Genomic DNA, 15,284 nt, shown 5'->3' with positions numbered 1-15,284 from the left:
TTGCGTGAAAAGCAGAAAAGGTGCCTAGTGAACTGGCAGATATCCCTAAGTAAATTTCCAAGCAAAACATTGAAGGTGCCCCCTGCTTTCTTCTTACTGCTTCAAGTATAAGAAGAGAGAAATAAATTGAGGACAGGACTGTTAAACAAAAAAGGTCAGTTCAAGGGCACTGCCAGGAGAATCGTCATCTAAAGATGAAGCTGAGGGTGTGGCTGTAAAACCTTTTGTTAAAACCTAAGAAAAACCTTAAGAGTCACACAGAAGACCTTTCAATCAAGGAACAGGACTTACAACTGTTTTAGCATGAGAGAAGGTAGAGAAGGGCTTATCTTGAAGATTTTTGTGGGTATAGCTTTTGTCTAATGCAGTGAATCTCAGTGAGATTCACAGGAGGCCCACTGCAGCTACAACTGAAAAGGAGAAGAGACAGTTCAAAATGAAAAGAAGCTGTTGAACCCCCAAAATTGTTCTGGCAGGAAATAGGCTGAGAAAATTACTCAGCTGCTAATACGTGCTACCTTTCTTGAAAAAAGAAGGATGATTCAAAGGCAAGAGCCACAGAGAATCCCTACCACAGCCTTGAGACCTAATCAAGGAACTCCGAACATTTGCCCAGTGAGATTTCAGAATCACTATGGACCAGTGACTCCTTTGTGTGTCCCCTGTCCTCCCAACACCCCTTTGGAGAAGTTACGCCATTTGGAGATTACAAGAGATTTCAGAGTAACAGAAACCAAAAGAGGGCAGGTGAGAAAGGTGCCCTGATACTATGCTGTTTTAGGCCAGTCTCTGCAGAATGCATATCCATTGCTAAATCATCCCTTCTTTTGGCTTTTGTTTGCAGATCTTCTAGTTACTAGAGTATTTGTGAGAAAGCTGAAGCAATCAGGAGAAGATTTCCCACCACCACATTTTACCCACCTTGTACCATCAGTGGCAGTGAACTTTCTCTCTCTCCCATTACTGTACACTAAGCAGTTGCCTTCCTTATAACGCCAACCCCTCAGTTGTGTACTAGGTCCCATCTCTGCTAGCCTGTTTAGGACCTGGACCCAGCAGTTCTCTCTCCTCTCTCTGGGATCATCAGGTTTTCTCTGTTTACTAGATTAGTTCCGCTAACATACCATTAAGCTGTTCTTCCATCCACTTGAAAATAATACTCTTAACCTCACTTTTCTGTCAGCTACTTTTCTTTTCTCTTAGAGCAAAACTCAGTAGCGTTGTCTCTATTTGCTCATACCAGTTCTTCTCCTCTCATTCCCTCTTAAACTCGCTCAATTAGGTTTTTATTGCCACTGAAATGGCTCTTGTCAATATTACCAGTAGCCTCCATGGTGCTAAGTCTAGTGGTTGGGTCTCAGTCCTCATGTTACCTGACCTGCCTGTAGAACATAATGTGGCTAATCATTCCCTCCTCTGTGATGCGCTTTCTTGGGTACTTGACTTCCAGGACATCACACTCTCCTGGTTTTCTTCTTATCTTATTGGTGATTTCTTCTCAGTTTTAAAGTTGTAATACTCTGGGTCAAGTCTTTGGATCTCTTCCCTTGATTCTTTTACTTAGTGATTTCATCCAGTCTCGTGGATTTAATTCTCAGTTAACCAGGACAAATAGCCAAAACTGTTTGTCAGCTGGGCCCAGTGGGCTCTCTAATCTTTTTATCTTGGTTAACTATTTTTTTTTCAGGTTCATAATTTATTGTACAAATCGAGTATCACGTGATGAGTTGATGTTAGCTTCTTCAGGCCTGGGAACTTAATAGATGAGATACAGTTTAGAATCCGTTTATGTTGCTTTCACAGCTGGAGTTTTTTAGACCTTAACTTGAAATATAAGACTATCAAAGCAATACCTCCGTATGTGGCCAGTACACAATTCATTCTCCCTGTTAAAGTGTTAAGAGTCGAAATATTTTTTGATACCAGTGAAATGTAATTGGGCATCAGTTTCTGGACCTGACATGATTTCAGTCTGTATCCTTCAGTGGAGGATTGTTTAACTCTTACGACTAATTTAAGAAATAAGAAATGATAGTGAAGGACTTCCCTGGTGACTCAGTGGTTAAGAATCCACCTGCCAATGCAGGGGACGTGGGTTCGATCCCTGGTCTGGAAAGAGCCCACATGGCGTGGAGCAACTAAGCCTGTGTGCCACAACTACTGAGCCTGCACTCTAGGGCCCACGAGCCACAAGTACTGAGCCTGTGCGCCACAACTACTGAAGCCCGTGCACCCTAGAGCCCGTGCACCACAACGACTGAGCCTACATGCCACAACTGCTGAAGCTCGCATGCTCTAGGGCCGACGTGCCGCAACAAGAGAAGCCACCGCAGCAAGAAGCCCGCGCACCACGACGAAGAGTAACCCCTGCTCGCCGCAACTAGAAAAAGCCCTCGCACAGCAACGAAGACCCAACGCAGCCAAAAAAATAAATAAAATTTTTAAATAAATAAATAATTTTAAAAGTCTGCACCAAATCTGTAAAAAAAAAAAAAAAAAAGGAAAGGAAAGAAATTATAGTGAAAAACAACTTTATTAGAAGTAAGAAAAAATGCATTCACGCAACTAACTACATATCTCTCCTATAGTGACTACAAGTCACATTTGAATACTATTCATGGTTTTTTTAAAAATCTTTTTTGCTGCACTTCATGTTTTCCTATCCTTTTTGTATCCTCTTTCTTTCTTCCTATTCTCCGAGACTCACGCTTGTGGTTGAGAGGGTAAACGTTCTCTTCCTAGTTCTGTATTTATTCCTGCAAGTTCATTTCCTAGCCGTATGAGGAATTGTCTTATTAATTTGCGATCTTGTAATTGAACCTCTTCCTGTAAAATGAAAGCATTTGTTGTACTAATATCAATCATGTTGAAGAAAATAGACACAGGCTATCTTCCAGACATTCTTTTGCAAGTACAGATTTTAACTCTCTTATCATTGTGTCTAAACCTTCTTTAGCCTTGTTAATAGTACAAGATCTTTTGGGGTATTTTTTTAAGAGGGGTTTTTGAATCTATTAATAGTTGAGACTGCATTGAGCTGAGAAGAACATTAACGGTTCTTCTAAGGACAGAAAGAATCGTTTACTCTTTTTGAAATCTAAATAATGTGCTCTTGATGTCTCTTCCTTTTCCATCTGTGAAAATACATTCAAATTCAACCCTATTCTTCCTAATAGCGCAAACTATAGCAAGTTTTTTGCTGAGTAGTACTCAAGCCAATCCCAAACTCGTTCTAAAATTGTCACAAGTTATATTTATGCTGTGAGTTTTAGGTTCTGTGTCAGTGTTTGTACTGTTTTTGACCCTTTGTTCTGCTCCTGCTCCTTTTGTAGATCTCTGCCTGTGTAGATGTGAATCTTCCAAATATATGATGTTTCACTGACATGTACTGTCCCAATTTTTATTCCCTATTTTCCTAGTTTGGGAAGCGTATACCTCAAAAAGCAGCCTCCTTTGAATGTAATTTAATTGCTTATGTCATTCATTAACCTGGAACATACCCGTCTTGTAAATTCTGATTTCAGATTCCAAATGTGTCTCTTATAGGGTCTAGCTAATTATTGCTTCTGGTTCTTCTTCCTTCACTTACATCGTCTAAACACAATATTTAAAGATTTTTTTAGAGATCCTTTGACAATACATAATTATGTTCAAAAGATGATCTTCTTTTCATTTCTGTACCATCTGTTTCCTTCCAGTTACCTTTATATATGTATCTGCCTTCAGCACTTGGCCATGTATGAACTGTATCAAGTAAATTTTGTCACATTCTAAGAAAAGAAAGAATACTGTTACATGTCCTTTTAGTGAAACAGGATGATCCCAATTCTCACTGCAAAATACTGCATGAGGACATTCTTTCTGTTGAACTGGATGAGACTACCATAGTTCCTTTTTGTTATTAGAAATATATTGTTTACTTATTGATTCTTGACTGTGGTCAAGCTTATATCCTAGATTAGAATGTAATCATCTGAAGAGTTGTAGTCTCAAGATTTCACTTCTATATATCAGACTTCACCATCATCATTAGAGTTGAGTGCTGCTGTCTGTGTTTGCATTCATCTTCGGATTCATCTAATAATTGTGAAACATTTTCCTCTGTTAGTTTTTCTTTGTCATTTTGGGTAGGAAGTGAAAAACTGTATTCAGTGAAAACTGAGCAAACGGTAAAAAAACAGCATCTCTAATCTTCTTTAATGCCTTCTTGAAAGATGATACAATACTTTGCGCAATGCAATAAGAAAACTGAAGGATGATGTGTTAGTGGTGATTTATTTCGCTATTGTATCATTCTTCTAAGTGAGTATGCCATTGGTCTGTCATTTTATTACTTTGGTCATTTTTTAAAACATTGTTGGGAATAATTAACGAGCAAAGCTTATTGAAAAATCAGAATGTTTCAAGATATAGGGAAAATAAGATCCCTAAAATCTCATAATGCACCTTAGATTTATAAAAGGGTTCAGGGAACCCATATGTTAATTGCAAGATAGAATGTGTTTGTTATTATTTTTATACCTTTTTTTAAAAAATTTTATTTATTTATTTATTTATTTATTTATGGCTGTGTTGGGTCTTCGTTTCTGTGCGAGGGCATTCTCTAGTTGTGGCAAGCGGGGGCCACTCTTCATCGCGGTGCGCGGGCCTCTCACTGTCACGGCCTCTCTTGTTGCGGAGCACAGGCTCCAGACGCGCAGGCTCAGTAATTGTGGCTCACGGGCCTAGTTGCTCCGCGGCATGTGGGATCTTCCCAGACCAGGGTTCGAACCCGTGTCCCCTGCTTTGGCAGGCAGATTCTCAACCACTGCGCCACCAGGGAAGCCCTGTTATTATTTTTAAAGTAACATTTTCTTTGGGTTTTGGGGGTGGGGCAGGGATGGGAAATACCTCTGAGAAAAGAATAAGTCATAAAATATAAATCCTTAAATATAGAACTGTTCAAAAAAGAAGAGTTGGGCCCAGTGGACTCTGATGGTATACCGGGGGTTAAGTGCTGTCTGTATGCTGATGATTCTCAAATGTATACCTACAGGCCAGATCCCTCCCAGGAAGTTTACAGCCAATTGTCTACTTGACATTTCCATACCTAACAGTTACCTCAAGCTTAACCTGTCCAGGCTGAACTCCTGGTCTCCACTTGCCTTCTTCCCGTCTCAATCCTGTGGGAACACCTACAGTTTTCCCCTTCTCAGATGACATCTTTCTGTTGCTTGGGCCAGAAAAAAACTTGGAGTCATCCTGGACTCTTCTTTCTCGCTCACGCCAGTCTTGTTAATCAGCAAATCCTTTAGGCTCTGCCTTTCAAAAATCACCTAAATCCAATCCCTTTTTACTAGCTCTGCTACTGCTCCCCTCGCTCAGTACCCCATCCTTTCTCACCTGTATTATTGCAATTGTCTCCTACCTGGTCTCCCTGCTTCCACCATTGACTCCAAATAATTTATTCTGAACACAGCATCTGACTTAGACCTGTAAAAATATAAATCTGATCATGCTCAAAAAACCACTCATGTGTTTCACTGGGAGGAAAAGCCAGAGTCCCTGCAAGCCTCTGGTTGAGCTGGCTCCTGGGTACCTCTTTGACTTCTGTCTCCTCCTGTTTGTCCTCAGTCTCCTCCAGCCACACTGGCCTTCTTGCCGTTCCTCAAGCTTGCCAGGCACTTTGCAGTACTTGTTTCCTCTGCTTGTCATGCCCTTCTCCAGATACCCTCATGTGTACTGCTTCAGCTCCTTCACATTTCTGCTGAAATGTTACCTTTTCATTTAGCTCTTTTTTTAGTCATTTTATTTTAAGTTCTCCATAGCCCTTACCATCTTCTAGTATACTGTAAAAACATCTTTTTTTTTACTACTTTCCTCACCTGTAGAGATTTTTGTCTGGTTTGTTTATTGCTGTATCCCTAGTGTCTAGAACAGTGAATCATGCTCAATAAATATTTGTCAAATGGGTGCTAAATTCCAGAGGTCTTCCACTGGTTACTTTTTCATTAACAGGGGAATACTTAGTAACTATAGGAATTTACAGTGCAGAACTCTTCTTTGTATTTGTCATCGTCATTTTCTCTCCTTTACTAGGACCACTTGTCCCTGTGTGTGTGATGGTTTTACTGTAGAGGCAGTAGTGCTTCATGGTGCAGGCTTTGGAACCAAATTGACGAGGTTTCAAACCTGTCTGTCTGGCATTCTGTCTTAATGACACTGGGCATATTAATGTGCTTTCTCATCTATAAAATTAGAACAACAGCAACAAAAGTAGTAGCTATCTCAGAAGGTTGCTTTGAGCCTGTAAAAGCTCTCAGAACAGTTCTTGGTACATAGTAAATGTTCAATTTATGTTAGTTATCATGATTGTTTCCTGGCTAGACCCATCCCAGTGTTCTGAGTCAGTGACCCTCCCCAGTGGCAGTACTGAGAACTCTCTGATTACCACCTATTTTCTTCCCCCTTTAAAAATAGTACGGGCATGTCAGGTCCTTCTTTCTCCTTTTTACCTCCGTCTTTCTCTTTTACTATTTAAACTTTAGTTATTTCCACTGTCAGCAGTCTTTTTAGATTTCTCCCTCCTCTCCTTTCAGCAAGTATTTATTAAGCACTTAACTTTCCCTTCTGGATTCTGTTCTAAATCTTGCTATGTTTCCTTTTCCTTGTCTCGCATCTTTTTATCCCATTTACAAAATAAACAAATTACCTTCCTTATGATTGATTGACTAGAATTACATTTGTATCAGGGAAAATGGAAATGTTGTAGATGTGGAAGTGAAATTTGTATTTTTTAAAGTTGCACACCCGCCCCCCAAAAAATTGCACCAGTCACTAAAATGCTTGAAAGTACTCCTACTCCTTCCTCTACGTCTCCACAGACGTCTCCACTTTCTTAGCGGATTAAATTTGTCTTCTACTTCTAACCAATATGCAAGATGATTTGGAAAAAAACACATCATTTCTTATTTAATTACATTGGCATTATTTGTAATTTGCTGCTATTGTAACTATCTTGTCCTCTGTTTATTTTTATTTCAGATGTATGGTAGTTCAGGTCCATTACTGGTTCCGCACTCCTGTGTTCTCCCCGCACTCCACCCCAACTCCCTGATTACATTCCTGGGCTCTTGTGGTCTGGTGTGGAAACCCAGTCACCATTTATAAATATGTACATTTATGTGTCTCTGTGTGTGTGTATATTTCTTTTAATGGGGAAATGTGATCAATTCCAAACAACTCTGAAATAAAAATGAATTTTTAGAATATGACCCATTTTGTAAATTTTAGATTGTATATTGGCTGTAATATTCTTTTCAGAGCAGACAAGATGGACCCATTTAGGCATCCATTTAAAGAGGTTTTATTTTGAGACTCTAAGGGGCTTTTATTTGTAAGGTATGCTGTGGTATTACCTAATTCATGTTACAAGGAGAACAGTATTCTTTTTGCTGCCTTTTCTTGGTATAATCTTTTTCTGGGCACATTTCATCAACAAATTTAAGACAATTGAAATGCTTATTAAAAGTGTCCCCCACTCTGTATCTATAAACTCTGGGTTCTTCTTATTCTTTTTTCTATTATATATTTACCCTATTCATTCATCCATGCTAATTGGCAGCAACTGTTTTGGGAAAGTACTATAAGGCATAATGAAAACTGCTAGATTTCTACTTTTATATTTTGGTAATTTGCATTTTTTCAGTAACTTTTATTTTCCTTTGAACCCTTAAGATTTACCTCTTTTCACCAAGAAGTAAACTAATTTAAATAATTTAAATTAATTAATTAAATAAATAAATTTTAAAAATTTATGTTCAAGTTGGGCAATAAATCCTTTTATTTTTATTATTTCACCAGACAAAATATATTAGGCAGATTTCTTAATTTGATAATGAAAAATTCTATTTTGTTTTGCCAATAAAATGTAAAATTTTAAATGTCAAGGCATAAACTCCCAGGGGATAAGAAGGGGCTAGGAGAGTAGGCAAGTTGAAAAGGGGTGTTTGGGGCTTGGCCAGATTCTTAAAAGGGCAGTCTGCCTCTTTATGGTGTTGGCTGCAAAACAGACACACATACTTGGAGCATTTGTTATTTGCAGTTGGTGGTGCATAGTTTGGGGACTAGGTGAGGGATATGTTACTTTCGTAAGCACAGAATCAAGTTCTGACCACTCATTATTTGAGTAAATAAACTCATTATTTATTGAGTTTCTACTATGTGTAGATATCTTGTAGTTTGCCTTTCAGTGTGTTACCTGGATTTTTGCTTAAACTAAAGCTAGCCAGTGGCCCCATTCTCATTCTTTAACAGAAAAAAAAAAAAAGAAAAGGGGGTAAGATGTGTGTATATTTTAGGTTTAATAAATAAGTTAAACTTTCCTTTTGAATACCTTGCCAAAGGACTTCAGTGCTTGTGGTCTTAGTTCGCTAGGACGGCTGTAACAAATTTCCACAGACCGGTGGCTTAAACAATAGAAATTTCTCTCACAGTTCTGGAGGCCTGGGAAGTCCCAGATCAAGGTGCCCGCAAGGTAGGTTTCGTTCTGAGGCCTCTTCTCTTGGCTTGTAGGCTGCTGCCATCTCACCGTGTGCACACTTGACCTCCTTGTCATGCATGCGTTGGGGCGAGCAAGAGCAGGAAAGTGGATGCGAGTGTCAGCCGGCTCTCTGCTGGCTCTTCTTGTAAGGACACTACTCCTATCAGATTGGGGACCCTGAGGCCCTGTCTTCTAACACAGCCACACTCGGGGCTAGGACTTCACCACGTGAATTTTGCAGGGGAGGGACCCACAAACATAAAGACCATAACATTTGTCTTTTTAATTCATCCCAAATTTGAGTATTTACTGTGCACTAACCACCTTTCTAGTCCTGCCCCTCTCCAGCTTTGTAAACTCAAAGCAGTGACTCAGCCTCACTAGGCCACAGTTTATCAGAAAAACAAAGGTGTTAAACCTGTCAGTAGCCATGATTCATTCTAACTCCATGGATACTAGTTCCATTTTCATTTCCCTCTTATTTTCCTCTTTCCCTGGTACACTTAGGATTTTGTGTCAGGTTTCCTCTCTGTTCTTACTCTTCTTTTTCTCTCCTTTTGTTTCTTTGTATTTCTTATGCTCACATTCTGCCCTCTGTCTCCATCCTCCCCTTCCCTGAATTGGACATATTTTCTAAGAACTTATAAGTTTACTATATTTAATAACTCTTTAAGGATTTAGCAAGTAGATGGAATGTCATATTTCTTTCTGTTAAACATATTGCAAACCTCTACACTAGATTGACTCTAAATTAAATTGCTTTTTAGTCACTTCAGAACATATTTGGGTTGTTTTCCTATAGTTTGCTCGCAGCATTTTTCTTAGAATTTAGCCCGAGGGAGGCTAGGGATATTGTTTTTCATGTATGCTTTTAGTAAAGCATCTACTTCCTTGTGGGGGATCAGTTAGTATGAATTGACCATGATGACAGTGATGGACTTTTCACTCTTGAGGGAAGGAGAGACCTGTGCTATCCCTTCCAGTCTCTCCCTTTTGATCTGTGACAAAAGGAAGTAGTTGTTCTACAGTCTCAGTGGCTTTTCTCCTTTTGTGAGTATTAGCAACAAACTATGAAGTCAGCTTCACAGGATGCAAAAAAATGTGGGTAACATGGGTGCAAGACTGCGTTGCTGCTGACATTCCCATGACTGATGGAGAAAGTTTGCCAGAAACATTGTCACCTGGACTATTATAAGAACTAGATCATGAGTGGAGAGAGGTCTTACCCTAGTTGTAATATAAATCCTTAGTCTGATGGGCAGTCTGAAGAAACAAATCATTCCGAAACAAATTCTGCACATTTTAAAGCTGTTTCTTCTAGAATTAAAAAAATCTGTTAACTACAACACGGTGGTAGGTATTGTGATAATAATGGTGATTATAATTATAAGGATACTGATCAACAGCTACTGATTTTTGAATGCCTCCCTCCTACTTGCCAGGCTTTCGACTAAACATTTTACAGTCATTAACACATTGAATCCTAACAGCAACCCTGTGTTAAGTGGTCACAGACAGGCCACTCTGGTTTTTCCTGTGAACTCTTTAAAGTCGGAGGTGAATTCTCTGTGTCCCAGCACTTAGCTCAGGGCTGAATGTATATCAGATACTCGGTGGTAGTTGTTGAACTGACTTGGACTCTGGCATACCATCTTGCTTAGAATTGTCGGTCTCTGCCTGCCCTTGCCCTGCCCTGCCCAGCCATGGCCACAGAAAGCTTGCAAGTTCAGGTCTCTACTCTAAGTTAGAGAGTTTAGCCTGACCTTATATTAAGGAGCTACTTTCCCACTACTCAGCACAGGCTTTAAATAATCTGATGCCTCATTACCCATGTGCCAGGGGTTAAACATGACCCTTATCAGATTGGCTTGCCTCCTCACCTGGTCTTTTTGTTCTGGTACATGTTGATGCTCTAATTTTTCTTGGGGCCTGAGCCCAACACTGAACCCCAGTTCAGTTTACAAAGGACTCCCCTAACCAGTGCTTTTTTAAACTTACTGGATCCTGATTCCCTTTTTCTTGCTTTGAGTTTGATGGTATTCCTTCTCATGTGACTAGGAAAAGTGAGATTTGGCCCATCCTTTCTCACTGCACCCCTTGAATGAGAACAGCTCTGATTAGGCTAGTTTGATATAGCCAGAAGGCTTAATCGTTTGGATCTTGACCTCTTTCTGTAGGATATCAGTCTTTTCCCCATTTTTACTGCTTTATTTCCATTAAATAATTCCTTGCCCCCAGGACTCAGCATTTCCCTGTATTTCCATTGTTGCCTATTGATGTTACTTACCCTCACTCTGAAGCCCTCTTAACTGTTGTTCAGAACTCCTTTCCTTCTGCCCTGGGCCTTCACAGCTTCCAACTGTTTTGTCTTCCTTTCTCTTACCTTCACATCTCTTTTGTCCCCCTCTCCTCCACCCATACAACACACATTACTTAGGGAAACCCAGTTATATTTCAGAGCGTGGGTCTTGAAATATGTTTATGCACCGCCAAAGTTCAGTTTCCCTTCATCTTATCTCCGCAGGCAATTAACACAAATGAAAATAGTGACCTTTTAGAATAGCTTTCAAGGGAGGGAGCAACATACCAACTCCCCCAGGATGCTGCTGAGTGGGAGCCAAGTGGCGTGAAGAAGTAAGAGCACCAGGAGTAAACCTTTTAAATGCACAGTTTCAAACTCTGGGACTAAATGGAAGCAAGAGAAGCAAGTGGAGAGGCGAAGTGGTGCCGACTGTAATGTGGAATAAGATCTGTTTAAAAGGTAATGAAGGCAATCCAGAATACATGGAGAGCCCCAGTGAGTTGTTTTCTTGTTCACATTTTCTATGGCCATGTCCCTCGTTGCATTGGTAGGTAGACTAAGTCATGTTTCTTTACACATCTCTGAATAAGAGGTCAAAAGAGCATAGTTCATTAAACTCTTGTTGCCTCCAAACAAATCCTGAAAGTTCAAATAACTGGAAGTCAGTACCTAAAAACAAAACATACCCTACTATTTTGAGAGGAAATTGAGACCTGCTTTTATCAGCCATTTATCCAGAAAAGTGTATGTTCTGTATAAATCCAGCCAAGTCTCCTGCACTGTCTGCATATTCTCTGTAATGCAGTGGATGTTCATAATGTGATCCAGATATTTTCAGTACAGTTCTGTGCTATTTCATTGATTCTCACATATGACAGTTCTCAGCCAGAAACTCCTGTTGTCTTTTTATTCAACTTTACTGTTTCTTTTAAGACACAGAAGTTGTTGAAAAGCCCTCTTCTGTTACCCTTATCCTTTTGCATAGAGGTTACTATTTTGAACCTTTTGAAGGGACCTTGCCACAAAAGTCCATATTTACATTCTGTATGTTTAGAGCCATGATCTCAGGCAGAAATTAGAAGGTGGTATAAAGCAGAATCTCAGGGCTGGGGTGAGAGAGACTATACAGTTCAAAAAAGAACATTTAAACCTCTAAGTTGTAAAGAACATTTCATGAAAGTAAGGCTGTATGCACTCTTCTGGGCTGATAGAGGAGGATTCAGAAGATAATGGTGAATAAATATTGTAGTACAGGGGTTTTTAAAGTGAGTAAGAGACACTTGTGTAGAATCTCTTAATTTTCCCAGAGTGACTAAAAGAATTTCCACTTTGGTAAGTCTGCAGTACAGTGTGTCAGTATAGCTGGTTTACACCAAAAGATGTGGGATGACTTGAGGAGAATTCAGGCATGACCAAAAAGGGGCAATAGATTCTTGACCCCAAATTTTCCCTTGAGGATTTGAAGCCAGATTGGCTTAAACAACTGTTTAATAGAAAACAACACACACACACACACGCACGCACACACACACACGCACACACGCACACACACACACACACACACACACACACCCCCAAAGATCTCTCTTACTGCTTTAGCCCCTTAGTAAGACAGTTGGAATGTTGGAGCTGGAATGTTTCTTGTCAGTTGGTCCCTGACTTGAAAGAATTACAGTGGGGCTAGTATTTGGGTCTCTGGCCTAGCCCTTAGAAGAGAAGGAGTTTGGGGTTTTTGTAAAGGAGTTGAGGGTTAGAAATGAAAGTAAAGGCCGTTTAATCAAAGGGAAACATCAGAGAGGTAGGATTAGGAAGTGAGCTTGGGGAAAATACCTAAATTAGAAATATTAGTTGTTCACCAAGGAAGAATAGGAGTGTTGGAATGAAACAGCTTTTTAAAGAAGGCATTATCACAAAACCGTGTTAATTTTTCTGGGCTTTTGGTTCTTAACCTTTATTTTTGGTTTTGAGCTTCTGAGAATCAAATGAAAGCTATGGACCAAGTCCCCAGAACAATGTACATTTTTATAACATTCTGCACACAGTTTTTAGAGGATCATGGGTCCTGTGAAGCCCAACCATATTAAGAATACATTAACTCTTCTGTCAGCTGCTACCGCCCAGACTTAGCCAAAATATAGTGAACTTGGTGCCACAGGAAGTATTTGGAGGCTGTAAGATGATTAACGTTGCTGGCACGTGGATGAAGAATGGATTAAATTCAACGTAAAAACGTATGTGTGCATTAGACCTGTACTCTTGTGCCAGACAATAATAGAATCTGGATTTTAAAGAATTTAATTTCTTTTCATGTCTATTTAGTAGTTTATTTTTAAAAAAATGAAGGTAATTGATTACAGCTGAAATATGAGGTATATATATTATTTAATGTGCTGGACATAAGATCCTGGAAAATCAGCTGCAGTCAGGCTTTGTCATTCACTGTGACACTGAATAAGGCATTTATCCTGTTGTATAAAAGAATACGTCATAAAGAGTTACTGCTAGCAAACTAAATTGTAGGATACCAAAAAGCCACACGTGCAGGATTGCTCCAAGTCACGTAATGTGAAATTGAATATTTCTGTATATGGCAGCTTATAGTTAAGGTGGAAAGAGCAGGCTGGATCAAGGTGATAGATTTAGAGTGAGGTCCTATATGTGTAGGAAAACCAGAGCCATAGTGGGCTTACTCACTGGGGCTGAATAAGAACTGAAAAGTCAGGTGGTATAGAAGATCCATGTGCTGAAGTCTAGAATCAAGGATACTAGCTGAGGCAGGTGAATTTTCATGCTGAGGCAAATGGCCCAGGCAGTATTTTGGAGATTCAACTCTTGAGTAAGGTACCTGAGCACTAGGGATTCAAGGCCTCTTTAGTAAACAGGTTTTGGACATAATTTACTTTTTTTTTATTCAGCAAATACGTTGTGCACACCTACTGTGGGCCAAGCACTCTGTCAGTGCTGGGAATACGCAGCAGCCTTGATTTGGATGCTCAATCAGTCTAACGATTGCCTCATCAAAGAACTACTTTTATATGTTTTCGGTGAAAGTAGGAATGAGTTCCTATACTCATTAGTCTAAAGCTTGGTAGAGTGTGGAGTGAGACATTCTGGCTGGAATGAAAGGAAGGAGACAGCAAATAAAACAGTTATTCCTTCCTGCCCTCACAAATATTTTAGAACTTAGGGATCGATTTTCCTAGATTCTTTTGATTTGGGTAGTAAATAATATCATACTTCTGGATATTATTTTTTGGGAGTCTTATGGATGCTATCTTAGTTTTTTGTTTTTTTAAATTTATTTATTTATTTATTTATTTATTTATTTATTTTTGGCTGCGTTGCGTCTTCGTTGCTGTGCGCGGGCTTTCTCTAGTTGTGGCAAGCGGGGGCTACTCTTCGTTGCGGTGTGTAGACTTCTCATTGCGGTGGCTTCTCTTGTTGCGGAGCACAGGCTCTAGGCGCACGGGCTTCAGTAGTTGTGGCACACAGGCTCAGTAGCTGTGGCTCGTGGGCTCTAGAGCACAGGCTCAGTAATTGTGGTGCACAGGCTTAGTTGCTCCACGGCATGTGGGATCTTCCCGGACCAGGGCTCGAACCCGTGTCCCCTGCATCGGCAGGCGGATTCTTAACCACTGCGCCACCAGGGAAGCCCTTTATTTATTTTTTTATACAGCAAGTTCCCCTTCAGTTTTAATAGTTTGTATAAGTAATATAAAAAACAGTTTTTAAAAAAGTGGTGTGATATACAGTGTTAGATATTACATTAGTAAAATAATAATATCTAAAAGTGTGTTTTTTATTTGATATTCGTATTTTGTTTTGGCTAAGGTGACTGAAGGGAACTTACTCTGGAGGTAATAAAGAACAAAAAATTTTAACTTGGAAACTAATGATCAAATGGAAGGTGTGAATCCTTATTACTTTTCTTCACAAAATAATTTTCAAAGAGTGGTAATGCAAAAAAAGCTAATCATATTAACCGAGGAAAGATCTCTTAAGTTTGTTTTTTTTTTAATTGTTTTAATTGGAGTATAGTTGATTTACAATGTTGTTAGTTTCAGGTGTACAGCACAGTGATTCAGCCGTGTGTGTGTGTGTGTATTCTTTTTCAGCTTCTTTTCCCTAATAGGTTATTACAAAATATTGAGTACAGTTCCCTGTGCTATATTACATCTTAAGTTCTAATAGTGCTTACCAAAGCAAAAAACTTTAGTTAATATATTTAAGAAACATGAGTGATAAATAGAAGGCTGTTACAAGGCAGTGTCTGCATACTGCTTTTGTCCCCTGATGCGGGCAACTATGTGTCTAGTGAACGCAAAGAATACATTGTAATGTCCATAATGTTTTGGTAGCTCCATAGGAAGAAGCATATGATATAATAATTATAAACATTAGGCATAATCATTTTGTGGTGTTCTGGGTGACATCAGAATATAAAACTGCTGGCTGATGTAT

The 15,284-nt window shown here is 39.4% G+C and overlaps 1 protein-coding gene and 1 pseudogene across 8 annotated transcripts in view; one reads left to right on the top strand and one right to left on the bottom strand.

Annotated features, from left to right (window-relative positions):
* The window catches only part of RBFOX2 (RNA binding fox-1 homolog 2), a 274,079-nt gene that overhangs the window by 130,811 nt on the left and 127,984 nt on the right, over positions 1-15,284 (top strand). The window lies entirely within an intron of this gene.
* Positions 1,787-1,963, bottom strand: LOC137775708 (ATP synthase membrane subunit K, mitochondrial pseudogene; annotated as a pseudogene).

Source organism: Eschrichtius robustus, chromosome 13, assembly GCF_028021215.1.
Source record: "Eschrichtius robustus isolate mEscRob2 chromosome 13, mEscRob2.pri, whole genome shotgun sequence".
NCBI lineage: Eukaryota > Metazoa > Chordata > Mammalia > Artiodactyla > Eschrichtiidae > Eschrichtius > Eschrichtius robustus.
Note: the sequence above shows the minus strand (reverse complement) of the source record. Positions and strands in the feature narration are given on the sequence as shown.